Here is a 15,898-nt window from a genome sequence, read left to right on the forward strand (position 1 = left end):
CAGGGCAGCAGAGCTGGGGAAGGGGCTGAAGCACCAACCTGATGAGGAGCAGCTGGGGGGCTCAGCCTGGAGAAAAGGAGGCTCAGGAGGGACCTTCTGGCTCTCCTGGTGGAGCAGGTGGGGGTGAGACTCTGCTCCCAGGGAACAAGAGTCAGGACAAGAGGAAAAAGCCTAAAGTTGCAGCAAGCAGGGTTTAGATTTTAGATTTCTGCAGAGGAAGGGTGGTGAAGGAGTGGTGCTGGGCAGAGAGTGCTGGCAGAGCCTCCCTTGGAGGGCTCCCAAACACCAATGCAGCCATGCTGGGGCTCAGTGCCCAGCAGGCAGTGCGGAGAGAGCTTGACAAATGAGATTTCTTCGAGCAGACACTGCAGAAAGTCAGGGCCGTGGGAAATGTAATGCTGATTGTTCATGGTGTGCTGGGATTTCCTGAGGGGTGTGTCAGGAGTCCTGGCTGACCTGGCCTGGCTAAGGAGCTCCTGGAGCAAGGCTGGTGAGCTCTGAAACCTGAGGAGAGGAAAACCTGCAGTCACTGGTGCTGCCTCTGAAGCTGGGCTTGCCAACTCTTGGTTTGGGATGGCATTCCAGTGTGGAGCAGGTGAAAGAAAAGCTGCCAGTGCCCTCAGGGCTGTCAGTGGGGCAGCAGGGTGAAAATGGGTTTATTTATGAGATAAAATGTACTCTACAAATGCTCCATGCTGACTGTGGGAACCTGGCTGCAGCCATTCTGCATCAATCCATCAAATGATGCCTCTAGTTCATGACTGGACTTGAACTCCACCACTTTTAACAGAAAAAAGTGATTTCATGCCCTGGATTCTTTCTGCTTGATAGTATCAGGCAGCCTTAACACCATCTCTTTGAGAAGCAGCACTTGCTGCTTCCACATGACAGGAGAAAAATGTTTTAAAGAGCAGTATTAATAATAATAGCAACATTAAAGTGTGGGGAAGGATTACAAAGGTAATTCTGAGATCTTTCTCAGTAATGCAGGCTATTAACAAAAGATAATCACCTTTAAGTTAGCCACCTTTAGCCCTGGAGTAAAATGGAGGCACATTTATTCAATGCAGTGCAGAAGTAATTTAGAAAGAGATGGATGGACAGTCAGCTCGCTCAGTTCTTGCTTGGGAAACCAGCCAGGACCATGCTCCAAAGGGAGGAAAACTCAGTGGAAAGAATGGCAGCAGTGAGTGACTCATTCCTGGTGTCCCTCTCTCCATTCTTCCATTGAGTCTGAACTTATTCACTCTTTGGAGCATGACAAGTGAAAGGGGAAAAAAATAGGAGAATTATCTTGAAAAGCAGTTTTCATGTTCCTTTTATGAGCAGCACTGGGAGGCTGTTTTACCCTGGGCTGCCATGAAAGATCTAGGTCCATTTTCTGTCGGAGTGCAGGGTTTTTGTCATCAGGAACCTCTGGCCATGTTCACCCTTTCTGTCCTGCTGGGTCTGTGGCAGCCTGAAAAATGAGATGGGGATGAGTTTTGCATGGAAAAGGCACCAAGTACTGGAGTTTTTTGGATGCCCTTGGCCTCCAAAACTGCTGAGGTGGGTGCTGCTGCCTGAGCTGGCCCACGTGAGCTCCTGGAGATGTGTTTTGCTGCCTTCTTGCTGTACCACTGTGTTTGAGTAGTCTGGTGTAATAGGTGGCACTGAGTTTTTACTGGGCATTGTGTGGGAGAGCTTTTCCCTGCACAAGCTGGATCAAACCCCAGCACCTTTCCCTGTTGTGTGAAAATGAGGAGCACAGAGGTCTGGGCAGTGTCTTGTAGCTCTCAGAGCTGCGTGTGTACCACACTCCTGTGGAGAGCAGTCTGGGTTTGGGTCAAGAAGAAAGGGGAAGCAGCTCAAAATCAAATCCTTCATGTGCTTTGTTCACCTGAAACCCAAAGCAATTTGTGAGCTCACTTTCAATATATTTCTATTAAAGCAGACCTTTATTTTCCCCCATAGAAATTGCTCTCAGCTTCTTGATCAGCTTGAATAAGCACAATGCCTTCCCTTGTCAGAGGGGCCCACTCCAGCTGTAAATCTGGTGGTGAGAAATTAGATTTCTCTGCTGCTCCCAAGCTGTCACAGAGCACCCAGCAGCTCGTGGGGAGGGCTGAGTGTGGCACTGCTGCAGGTCTGCTGGGCAGGGAGGCTCCTCAGCCCTCAGCATCTCTGCTGCTCTCAGTGACCCCGAGCTGTGTCACCAAGTCTCTTTTCCCAGCCCAGCACTCAAAGAAGGAGTCAGAGCTCTTCAGTTCTCTTTCTCAAGGTTCTTTATTGTTCCTTACCTATAAAATTCTTTCTCTGCCCTGCTGAGGTCCATTCTGCAGGTCAGACAGAGGCACCCCTGGGACAGTGTTGTATCTTTATACTAAAAACTACCTGTACAACATTTACCATAACTTCCCAATACCCATCACCTGTGTTAGACAGTGAGCTGCTACCTTAAACCAACCCAAAAGTGCCACCATCACAGCAGGAGATGGAGGCCAAGAAGAAGAAGAAGGAGAAAGGCTGGACACACCCAGATTCCTCCACCTTGCCCTTGAACTCCCATTCTAAAAATCCCCCAAAAAATCTATTTTTCACCCCATGACAAACTCACTATCATTCTACTCAAACTTTCATGGCTCATAATTCTTCATGTGAAGGTTGGTAATTGTTTTTTCCGTGGGTCAAGATCCAAGGCCCAGGGGTCTTGGGCTCTGTGCCAAGGTCTCTGAGCCCCCCGGGCAGGGGCTGGAGCCCTCCAGGGCAGCCAGAGGAATTTCTTGGGTTCCAACACTCCGGGTCCCTGAGCTCTCCAGAAAGGAGTTTGCCCTCTAAATCCTTACATCATTTGAGATGAACCAGCTGAGAGAGCTGCAGGCAGACCTGGGCACCAGGAGCTGTTTAATTCCTGCTGCTGAGACAAATCAGAGAACCCCCAGCTGGTGTTAGCCAAGTTTTGGAGGTGAAAGAAGGGTTTTCATCGTTCAGAAGCCACAGCAGAGTTGGGTGGTGTCTCATCTGTGCATGCTGGGGGGTGAAGGGCCCCAGGCACCTGCTGACCTTTCAGCCAGAACTCTTTTTAAAACTGCTGAGGGACAACTCACAGCATCCCCTGGTCACCAAAATACCACGAAACAGGTCCTCAGCTCCAGAGACTGCTTAGAAAAAAAAATTTATAAATACTGAATATATTAATAATATATAATATAAACACAGAAAATGGAATATCAATATATAATATAGTATATAATACATAATAAATAATTAATATATAATATATACTATATACTATATACTATATACTATAACTATATACTATATAATATATAATATATAATATATAATATATATATATAATATATAACATATAATATATAACACATAACATATAATATATAATATATTATATTTAATATTATAGATAATACAAATATATACTATATAATATATATATATCATATAATATATATGTATCATAAAATATAAATGTAGTAATATATAATATAATATATAATCTATAATATACAATATATAATATACAATATACAATATATTATATTACATTATATATAATATAATATATCTTATATATCATATTTATCATATAGTATATATAATATTATATGTTATGTGTGATATGTTATATAATATATAAATACAGAATGGATATTATAGAATATAAATACAGAACTCTTTGTTCTGCCTTTGGTGGCCTTTACTCTTCATGTTTTCAAGATTTTCTCTGCAGACATAAAATTCAGAAGGTCATAAAAATAAAATAATTAAAGCTGAGATTTTCTTGGAGTCCCATGTTTCCAGACCCAGAGGACCTGAAAGTAAATAAATACAGAATATATTAGTAATATATAATATAAACAGAGAAAATATAATATTAATATAAATACAGAATATATAATATAGAGTAGAAATAAAGAAAATATTAATACAGAACTTTTTGTTCTGCTTTAGGTGGCCTTTACTCTTCATGTTTTCAGGATTTTCTCTGCAGGCATAAAATTCAGAAGGTCATAAAAATAAAATAATTAAAGCTGAGATTTTCTTGGAGTCCCATGTTTCCAGACCCAGAGGAGCTGAGAGTGCAGCTCCAGATAGAATCCTGAGATTTGGCAGGGCTCTTTGTACCATACCAAGTGATGGTCTGCAGCACTCGTTAATTGCTGCAGGCTGAAAACCAACCCTGGCTCCTGCCAGAGCTCTTCTGCTCATTCTCAGCACAGAAGTTTCTCCAGTTCTCCTGGGGGAGTGGGGAATATCACTTCCTAAAGGACACAGGTACAAAATCACAGAGTGGTATAACCTCTGTACAGCTTGGACAGTGCTTTTAACTGTTTGATTCCAACAAAATTTGATATCTTGAACTAAAGTGATCTACTGGTGTGTTGCTGCCAACCAAGCAGGTTATTTTGTCTTTATAAACCTCAAAAATCTGCTGGCTGAAGACCAGCAGAAGAGAGTGTAGGGGGCTGGTTAAAACAGGCCAGTCTGAGATCTGGACTGGATAGAAACACACAGAATTAATCCACACTTCTCCTCCCAGTCCCCTGTGAACCAACCTTTGTGCAGGTCCCAGGAGAGGCAGTGTTACCTGCCAGGTACAGCAGCACTCTGAAAAGAATTCTCTTTTTAATTTTCATTTATTTTGGACTCTTTATGGACCCTAGAACAGACACTCTCTGAGCTGTCTGCTTAGGCCATGGGGGACCCTGCTGCGAGCCAGGGCAAGGTTTGGGGCTGGGGTGGGCTCCCTCCTCTCAGGTAGGATGGATTTGTGGCAGCTGAACCTGTCCTTGGGCACACTGAGACAATCTCTATTTCCACTGGAAACCCTGTCCCATGGCTCCCTGCAGATGGAGGACAGGTGAGAGGGATGAGAAAAGTGATTTGCTGGTCAGAGTTCTTAGGATGCAGGGGAGTGGAGCTCATCCTGTTCCAGCCAGCAGCTTCCAGCCAAATACCCTTTATTTATATATATAGATATATATATATAAAAATTTATTTATTTATATATATGGTATATATAAAATTATTTATTTTATATATATACATACATACATATATATAATTATATATATTAAATATATATATAATTTATTATATAGATATACATACATACATATATATGATTATATATATAAAAATTTATATATATATATACATACATATATATATAATTTTATATACACACACACCACACACACACACATATATATATATATATATATATATATCCCCTTATTATATCTATTTTTACAAGCATCCTCCACCTGCTCCTGGGCCTGGCTCTGCCATTGCCAAGGCTCTGCTGTGTCTGTCTGTCCCTGCTGAGCAGCTCTATCTGTCTGCAGATGTTCCCTTTTGCTTTTTGGACCTGTGCAGGGGAGCAGGGATCTCGCAGGGTTGATACCCTGGGGAAGTCAAAATCTCTTGTCCTGTGGAGCTTCTCACTCTGGAAATCAGCAGCAATTCACTGTGCAGGGGAGAACTGGGGCAAAGAGGTGATTTATGTCAGGTGGGGATGGCTGCTCTCCTGTCCCCTGTTCTCCTGTCTCTTGTTCTCCTGTTCTCCTGTCCCCTTGTTCTCCTGTCCCCTTTTTCTCCTGTCTCTTTTTTCTTCTGTCCCCTTGTTCTCCTGTTCTCCTGTCCCCTTCTCCTGTCCCCTGTTCTCCTGTCCTTTTCTTTTCCTGTCCCCTTGTTCTGTCCCCTTGTTCTCCCATCCTCCTTTTCTCCTGTCCCCTGTTCTCCTGCCCCCTTCTCATGTCCCCTGTTCACCTGCCCCTTTTTTCTCCTGTCCCTTTTTCTCCTGCCCCCTGTTCTCCTCTCCCCCTGTTCTCCTGTCCCTTTTTCTACTGTCTCCTTGTTCTCCTGTCCCCTGTCTCTGCCCCCTGTTCTCCTGTCTCCTGTCCCTTTGTTCTCCTGTCCCTTATTCTCCTGTCTCCTGTCCCCTGTTCTCCTGTCCCTTTGTTCTCCTGTCCCTTATTCTCCTGTCTCCTGCCCCTGTTCTCCTGCTCCTTTTTCTCCTGCCCCCTTGCTGTCCTGTCCCCTGTCCCCCTGTCCCTGTCCTTGCCCTACTGCTGCATCCAGGGCTGGTGGTTTTGCAGGGTTTTGTCTCCCTCATGTCCCAGCAAGCTGCCACACAAACCCAGCCATCCAAGGGCTGCCACGTGGGTGTTTTTCTGAAGCAGCTCTCGAGGTTTTACTGGGCTGTAAAATGCAGCGAGGAGGATATAAAAACAAAGCTGTGATGGACTTAGCAGAGAGCCAAAGCGAGGGAGGGGAGAAATGATGGAAATGAGAAAAAGGGCTATGAGCAAGGAATGATGTATCAGCTCTGTGTCAGGAGGAACAGATTTTGGAATAACTGTGAAGACCATAAAACTGGTTTTGTCATTAAGGGGGGGGGGGGTGGAAAAAAAATGCAGCAAAAGAAAGAAAAAAGAAAAACACGAGGAAAAAAAGCTGAATAAAAATGAGTAAAGGAGGGAACTTCAAAGCATAAATTTCTCAGCTGCATGACACTGATGTTTTGAACAGTTGTTCTGTGTGAGATAGCAGCAGTGATTTTAATGAACTTTAAAGAGCAGTATAAATAGGAGCAAACAAAGAAAGACGATTGCATTAGCTCAGAGCGAGGCACTGAGCTAATTGACTGAACAGGATTTAAATGGCAGGTTATTTTTTTTTTTATTTATGTGGGTAAAGCCATTTTTTTCTATTTGGGCTTAAGAAAATGGGATGAACTAAACCCGAGCATCTCAATTTGGGTTTTCAAGGGAATCAAATGCTTGCTTGATTTCCGTGGAGAACGTGAGCTGACAAGGCACAGGGCAGTGAAATGGTGGAGCAGAGAGAGCAGGAGCCCTTTGCTGGCTGTAAGGGGCTGGCTGCTAAAAGAATTCATTTGAGTTTGATGCACAAACTCCCTCTGATGTTTCAAATGGATTTCACAGTGCAGCTGCATGGGGACTCAGAGGATCAGAACCATCAGAAAACAGGTGAAAACAGGTCACCTTGTTCCTGCAGTGGGTCAGCTCATTCTCATCCTGGGCTGGAGATTTTCTTAGGCTTTGGGTTTTCATTTGTTTGTAGCCTGGCTTTCCCATGAGCTGTGGGCTCCACGTCCCCACTGCTGGGGGAGGTGAAGCTGCTGCACTCCTGGGCTTGGATAGGGTGGGGTACCACTGATGGCTGCCTTCCTGGGCTTATATACTTAATTAAAAGTCCTTTTTTTTGATAAACCATCTCTCACTAATGCTTTCCTTGTGGCTAAAGAACAATTAGAGCATTTCCCCCCCCAGATCTGGTAGGAGTGAGCAAAGAACTCAGTGCAGAAGACTCTTGTGAAGTAAATGACAAAGTCAAATTACATGTCTGGAAAACTACCACCAGCCAGATCCACTTGTGGCTCTGACATTTCCAGTCAAACCTGCCTCACCTGTTGTACATTTGGGGGGGCTTGGAATCACTGGTGTGGAGGCAGAAAAAGGGAGCCAGCCCTGAATATTTGCAGTGTCAGAAGCATGCTGGGCTGTATAGTAAGTGGGTTGTCTTGTTAGACAAATTTGTGGTCCTTCAAGAAGTGCTAAGGAAATTAATTAAAAATTACAATCTCTAATTGGGTACATGACTGGGAAGCCAATCTCCTGTGGAGCTGAGGTGTAGAGCAGTACAAATTCAGATTGCAGTCGCTGCTTTCTAACTCCCATCCTGACCTGCCCAACAAAGACTTCAAAGTTTTGACCCACTTCAAGCATTAATGAGCTCATCAGCTCCTCCCAAGGCCCATCATCCCTCTGCTGCTGGTGAAACAGGTTTCTCTTGCCCTGGGAAAGGAGCCCCTGCTCTCAGTGTCACCTTTTGAGCTGCCTTTGTGTGTGCCACTTCTCCCTGGAAGAGGCTGTGCAGGGATTTCTGTGCTGACCACCCACAATCCTCGAGCATTTTGGCAAAGCCCAGCAGCTGAAGGGGGGAATCGTGTCCCTGATTTGTTAACCACAGTTCTGGGCGTGGGTCAGAACAGTAGAGCCTGGAGAAAATCCAGCCTTTCTCCATCAGCTTTTCCAACTGTCACCCCCCATCATCATTTTCCTTCTTTGATTAAAGAGCAACGTGGATTGAGAAACTCCCCAAAAATGCAGCCTTTGGTGGAAATGTCATTAATCTGGACCTGACTCCATATTTGTTTTAAATTAAAGTTCTGGAGGAGCCCATGTGCTTTTCATATTCATTCCTCCTCACCACAAAACGGTCCAGCCCAGGATGGACATTTCTGAGCTGCTCAGATGGGGAGGCATTAGGGTAATTACAATTATCAGCTCTGAGATTAAGGGATTTGGGTTGAGAACTGAGGGAATCGGGGAATGAAAAAGCAGAGGAAGAAAAAAGGAAAATTCTTCAGTGCCTTCCCTTGCAACAGAAATCCAGCTGCTTTCCAGTCCATCAGCTCCTCCTGTGTGCTTTATTTTTAGTGGCCATGGTCTCAGACACCATGAGAAGTCCTCGTGGGTGTGTGCAGAGTTGGAGGAGCCCCCAGTTCTGCCAGCTTCCAGGACCCAGCCTGACCCCAGGGCTTGCTGGAGGTCTGCCCAACGTTCAGGGAATGGAAAGGCTCTTGCAGTGCTGCTTGGAGGAGGTTTAATAGGTCAGTCTGTTCTTTTTGGCTTTGCTGAGCTGGGTTTCTGAGCCAGGCATTCTGATTTCCTTAGTGCCAAACCCCTGGCACAGTCAGTGGGGCTGACTTATGGGAAGTGCCTGGCCTTGAGGCTGCTGATCTCCCTCTGAGGGATTCAGGTGGGTGGTTCAGAACAGGAATATCAGAGCTCCTGGTCCTGCCCATGCTATGCTTGGGTGCTGGTGTTCAAGTTTTCTCTCTTTACATTGTCAGTAAGAAAGAAAATATTGTAGAGAGAAGTGTCCTAAATGTTTAATTCTAATTCTTATTACTCTTTCTTTTAGTTACTGCTAATAAATTTTCCTTATTCCCTTTTAAAGTTTTAAGCCTGGTTTACCTCTCCCCTAATCCTATATCACAACAAGAAATAAATTAATACAGAGCCTGGAAACTCCACACTTCACGTCCTCATCCAGAGGAAACCATGTCCTGGCTTTTCTCATTAGCATGAACAAGGAGGGTTCATGTGGTGCAGGTTTCATAGAGATCTTTCCTCCCTGAGTCCATGATGTGCAGCTGATTTATCTTTTACCTGATCTTGGTGCCCTTCAGAGCAGGACTGGGTCACAGAAACTTCTGTGCTAGCAGAGATGCCTTGAGAGGCTTCTAGAGCAGAGGCTGGGCAGAGTTCAAGAATAAAATAGGGATTTATTAAAGGATCTCCTCCATGGATCCACCTTGGGCAGCACCAGAGCCCAGCCAGGGCTGCACCCAAGATGACCCAAAATGGCCCCAAAATGCCCGGCCGGGCACGGGGTCTCTCCCTGGGATCAGCTCTGCTCCATTCCCACCTTGCAGTTCATTGTCCCAGCCCAGCTTTAGCCCATCCAGTCCCACCCTTGTTTTTCTCTCTCCAGCCCACGGGGTTTGTGCTCCTGGGCTGAGATTGGGATCATTTGTCCTTGGTGCCCAGCTGGAGCAGGAATTGTTTTGTCTCCCTGCTCTGTGCACAGAGCTCACCATCCCTGATATGAAGCCCAGACCCACACACTAAAGCAGCACAGAGTCTGAAAAATAGAAAATCCAAAACTTGAGGCATCAGAATAAAGTGGGGATTCATGCAAAGGCCCCAAAGGATCCACCTGGGGCAGTGCAAGAGCCCAGCCAGGGCTGCAGCCAGGATGGAGCCAGCATGGACTCAGGCTCAGGAGTTCTCACCCTTTGATGAGCTCTGCTCCATTCCCAGCCTGGGGCTCAGGGTCCAATCCCACTCCAGGGGATGCAGTCCCACCCTCCCAGGCTGCTCTCCTCCATTCCCTGCTGTTTGCACTTTTTGGGGCTGGAGCTGCAGCGGTGTCCTTGGTTCTGGGGCTGGACAGGGATTGTTCTGTGGGACTGAGCTGGGAGGAGACCTTGCTGACACTTTCTGTGGAGTTCAGAGTTATTCACCAATGTGTCACTGTCATATTTCATGAAAACTCCCTTCACCAGGATTTCTCCTCCTGGGAAGCTGGGAAGCTTCAGCTTTTCCATGTTTTGCTCTTCTGGAATGTGATTTGGAGAACTGTTTACCCAGCATGTGAATTCTTTTAAATTAATGACCAATCCCAGTCGAGCTATGTTGGGCTCTTGGAGTCTGTCATGGGCTTTTATAATTCATTCTTTTCTAGCCTTCTGAGGTCTCCTTTCTCTTTCTTTAGTATTGTTTAAGTATGTAATTTCATATAATATAATAAATAGAATAGAATAGAATAAATATAGAATATAATATAATATAATATAATATAATATAATATAATATAATATAATATAATATAATATAATATAATATAATATAATATAATATAATATAATATAATATAATTAATAGAATATAATATACATAATGTAATAAATAGAATAGAATAGAATAGAATAGAATAGAATATATATCATAATAAATCAGCCTTCTGAGAACAAGGAGTCAAATTCTCCTCTCTCACCTCACCCTGGGGACCCCCAACACCACATCACTAATGCAGGGCAGAGTCTGGAACATATGAAAGCTACCACTTAAGGCATCAGCAGGATATGAGGATTTTTTTACTGCTCTGCTGAGGGATGGTGAGCTCAGACAGAATCACTGCCAGGAGGAGACCCCAGCACCATCCTCAGCCCCCAGGCTGGTGTGGACTGCAGTGGTGCCTGGGGCTGGGAACAGCCCAGCTCCATCCCTGTGCCCAACGTGCCCCAAAGGGCTGAGGTTTCTGCAAAAATGCTCATTTTTTTCTGAGCTCTGCAAACCCTGGCTGTACAAACTTGTAGGCTGCCCATATTTTTTGAAGGACATCCCCAATTAAAGGCCTGGTCCAAATTGGAAAAGGCAGGGGAGGATTTTTAAGGAAAAATTTGCTTGAACTGATTAACTCAGCTTAAAGTTATTTTTGTTTCTATCCTCATCCATGAAAGAGGCAGGTCATTTTAGATATAAATTAAAGAGAAAATATTGCTGAAGGCAGATTGTTCACCTGTAAAATATAATCTCAAATCATTAAAGTTTGGCAAAGCTGTGTAAACAACTGAGGCTAAGAAACATTCAGCAGCTTTAAAACTTGATACTGTACTGCAGATATTCACAGGCAATTACATCACATCAAAATAAAAAGTTTTAACCAACATTAAGAAAATTTATGATTTGAACAGGCCAGAATTTAAGTTGTGTAAATGTAGATATGATTGCCTTTCATTTCATGGTTACTCACTATTTTTTTCTTCAAATACCCTATCAGAACTTGTCAAGCATTAAGTGGTGAGAGGGGAATAGCCTGAATAAATCAGATGTTTATGCTGCCCCTGAGAAGCACTCCACAGTTCACTGTCAGTAGCACCCTGGGACTCTTTCTCAGGAATGTAATAAGCCAGATATATGCTAAAATTCAGAATGTATTTGTTTTGGACCTCTGAGATCTGGAGCTTTGTGATTCACTGCAAAAGCAAAGCTGCCCCAAAACTGACCTGAAGAAACTTCTTGCACATTTTGGTGAAATCCTGGAAGTTCAGACTAGCAGAGGTGAGAAGCAGCTTTACCTGCTGAATTATCTATACTTTAAAAAAAAAAGTCCCAACTGTGTAATTTATATTGGACCTAATGAATTTTGAAAACCTTAATTGTTTCTTGCTCTTTTTTGCAGTCGTTGCAATCCTTTTGCCCCACAAAAAAAAAAAAAAAAAGGGTCTGCTAAACTGGTGAGAACAAACCAATTCTGTTATTCCCTGACACCAAGAACACAACAACCAAGAGAACATAAGTCAGATTTTCTTCAGTGAATTACTGGGAGGCAAATTCAAAATGGTGTTACAAATAATTCCTCATGATTACAATGGAAATGATGAGCACCCATAATCATCCCTCACAGCCATTTTGCTGATAAGAAGGCAAAGCAGAGGAGCATTGGGAGGTTTTTTGTATTGATGCCTTGAGAAGGCTGAGCTGGAGCAGAGGTTGGACAGAGCTAAAGAATAAAGCAGGGATTTATTAAAGGATCTCCTCCATGGATGCACCTTGGGCAGCACCAGAGCCCAGCCAGGGCTGCCCCCAAGATGACCCAAAATGGCCCCAAAATGCCCGGCCGGGCACGGGGTCTCTCCCTGGGATCAGCTCTGCTCCATTCCCACCTTGCAGTTCATTGTCCCAGCCCAGCTTTAGCCCATCCAGTCCCACCCTTGTTTTTTTCTCTCCAGCCCACGGGGTTTGTGCTCCTGGGCTGAGATTTGGCTCATTTGTCCTTGGTGCCCAGCTGGAGCAGGAATTGTTTTGTCTCCCTGCTCTGTGCACAGAGCTCACCATCCCCTGATGTGAGCCCAGACCCACACACTAAAGCAGCACAGAATGTGAAAAATATAAAAGCCAAAACCTGAGGCATCAGTATAATTTTTAGTGCAGTCTCCAGTTTTCAGAGCAGCTGGAGCAGAAAACCTTCACAACATAAAGAGATTGAGATGCACTGACCAAACCTCTGACCTTGTTTTGCTTTCCTAGATTGCGGGGGTGTTCTCAGGGGTCCCAGGATGGGGGAAGAGATGAGAATCTTGACTCCATGTTTCAGAAGGCTGATTTGTTATTTTATGATATATATTATAATAAAATAAAATTATGTACTTAAACTACACTAAAAGAATAGAAGGAAGGATTTCATCAGGAGCCTTGAAAGGAATAAAAAGGAATGATAATAAAATCTTGTGACTCTTGTCTCAGAAAGTCTGAGACAGCTGGACTGTGATTGGCCATTAATTAAAAACAACCACATGAGACCAATCAAAGATGCACCTGTTGCATTCCACAGCAGCAGAGAATCATTGTTTTTCTTTTCCTCTGAGGCTTCTCAGGAGAAAAAATCCCAACAAAGGATTTTTCAGAAAATATGTCTGTGACACTAGATAATCTTGAGGTTCCTTTCAACCCAAATGTTCTGTGATGGTGGCATGAACAAGTGTGGGTTTGTTGCCATCTTTTGGAAGCTGCTGCATCTTTTCCTCATCCTCTCAGCTCACCAAGACAAGGTTTGTTGAAGCTGGAGCCTTCTCCAGCCCCACACTGCTCTGGGGTGAGCTCTGCCTTGAGCTCAGAGTGCTTTTAGTGCCATTCCTGGAACTGTGGTGTCTGGGGAGAAGCATGTGAGGCTTGCAGAGCATTAGCATGCTGACAGGGAGCTAATGCATGGAAAACATCTGACCTCCCTCTGGCTCCTGTGGCTGGGAGGGCTCTGATCTCATTTGCAGCAGCACAAATCCAGAGTAGCCACGTTAAGCACATTAAATTTAGTGGAGTTACTCTGGGTTTATGGTTCTGCACCTGGTACATGGGAGATGTCACCAGCAGCCTTTCTGTGATGGAAAGGAAGGGAGTAATGAAGGCAGCTTGCAAATGAAAGGATGAAAGCAGCTCCCCACAACAGGACTTCTGCAGGGATGTGAAATTTATTGGGAGTTGCTGCAGGCTCAGCTTTATTTAAAGCCAGCTCACACCTTTGGTGCTGGAAATACAGAATTGGGAACCTACAGGCATTGAGTTTTTCAATGTCAAAGGCAAAGGCTACCTGGGGCTTGCCTGGGAGAAACTGTTCCTCTGAGCAGTTGAGGAAAAGTTAAAGTGTGGGGAAGGCTGAGCTTTCACTTTGTCAAGTGAGGAGGATTCCTGTGTCCCATGGGATGTCCTGTAGGAGCAGGAGATGCTGAGCAGGATTCCTGTGTCCCATGGGATGTCCTGTAGGAGCAGGAGATGCTGAGCAGGATTCCTGTGTCCTGTGGGATGTCCTGTAGGAGCAGGAGATGCTGAGCAGGATTCCTGTGTCCCATGGGAGGTCCTGTAGGAGCAGGAGATGCTGAGCAGGTTCCTGTGTCCTGTGGGATGTCCTGTAGGAGCAGGAGATGCTGAGCAGGATTCCTGTGTCCCATGGGATGTCCTGTAGGAGCAGGAGATGCTGAGCAGGATTCCTGTGTCCCATGGGATGTCCTGTAGGAGCAGGAGATGCTGAGCAGGGTTCCTGTGTCCCATGGGATGTCCTGTAGGAGCAGGAGATGCTGAGCAGGGTTCCTGTGTCCTGTGGGATGTCCTGTAGGAGCAGGAGATGCTGAGCAGGATTCCTGTGTCCCATGGGATGTCCTGTAGGAGCAGGAGATGCTGAGCAGTATTCCTGTGTCCCGTGGGATGTCCTGTAGGAGCAGGAGATGCTGAGCAGGTTCCTGTGTCCTGTGGGATGTCCTGTAGGAGCAGGAGATGCTGAGCAGGATTCCTGTGTCCCATGGGATGTCCTGTAGGAGCAGGAGATGCTGAGCAGGGTTCCTGTGTCCTGTGGGATGTCCTGTAGGAGCAGGAGATGCTGAGCAGGATTCCTGTGTCCCGTGGGATGTCCTGTAGGAGCAGGAGATGCTGAGCAGGATTCCTGTGTCCCATGGGAGGTCCTGTAGGAGCAGGAGATGCTGAGCAGGATTCCTGTGTCCCATGGGATGTCCTGTAGGAGCAGGAGATGCTGAGCAGGATTCCTGTGTCCCATGGGATGTCCTGTAGGAGCAGGAGATGCTGAGCAGGATTCCTGTGTCCCATGGGATGTCCTGTAGGAGCAGGAGATGCTGAGCAGGATTCCTGTGTCCCATGGGATGTCCTGTAGGAGCAGGAGATGCTGAGCAGGATTCCTGTGTCCCATGGGATGTCCTGTAGGAGCAGGAGATGCTGAGCAGGATTCCTGTGTCCCATGGGATGTCCTGTAGGAGCAGGAGATGCTGAGCAGGATTCCTGTGTCCCGTGGGATTCCTGCTGGATGAAAAGGAAGGAGAGCAGGTGATGCTGAGCAGGGTTCCCCTGTCCCATGGGATGTCCTCATGCTGAGCAGGATTCCCCTGTCCCATGGGATGGATTCCTGCAGGTGCTGGTGGAGCACAGCTCAGGCTGAGCAGCACTGGGAGAAGGAGGCAAACATCAGCTGGCAATAATCAAATGTCTTTGCTGTACAAGCCTCGTTTGAGTGAATTTCCTCTCGAATTTGACAAGCCTGGAAGATGGGATTTCACACCAGAGCTTCTGTTGGATTCCTGTGCAGCTTTTTGCAGCAGCTGCCAGAGACCCAACGAGCTCTGGGCAGGGGTAAATTTCTTCCTGTGCTGGTTTGGTGGGTTTTGAACCACAGAACGTGTCAGAGGCTGGGAACTGCTCCTCTGCAACAGGGCTGGGGGCTCCTGTGCTCAGGGGGCTTTGAATGGGGCTCAGAAGGGAGCTGGGTCTGGGCTGAGCAGTTCTTTGTGGACTTCTACCAGGTTGATGTAACACCCTTGCCCTAATTCGATGATAGAGTCATGCTTCTAATAAAATAAAAATAAAATAATAATAGAAAAATTAAAAAGAAAATATTAAATTAAAAAATTGAACATTAAAATCTTAAAATGGAAATAAAATGGCATATTAAAATAATGTAAGACAAGGAAAAATAAATTTTAAAATATTCAATTAAAATAAAGAATAAAATATTAAAATAAAATGAATTATAAAATTAAAATAAAATAAGAAAGAAATTAAAATATTCAATTAAAAATAAAAATAATATTAAGTATTAAAATAAAATATTAAAATAAAATAAGGAAAAATAAACCTAATAAAATGTAAAAAAAAAATTAAAATAAAAATGAAGTGAAATATTAAAATAAAATATAAAAGTAAATATACCTGAGAAAAATAAAATATAAAAATAAATTAAAAAAAAAAAAAGTAAATAAACGTGAGATCTTGCTGCATTTCTGCCAGAAGCTCCCACAGAG

This window comes from Serinus canaria, chromosome 18, assembly GCF_022539315.1.
Source record: "Serinus canaria isolate serCan28SL12 chromosome 18, serCan2020, whole genome shotgun sequence".
Taxonomy (NCBI): domain Eukaryota; kingdom Metazoa; phylum Chordata; class Aves; order Passeriformes; family Fringillidae; genus Serinus; species Serinus canaria.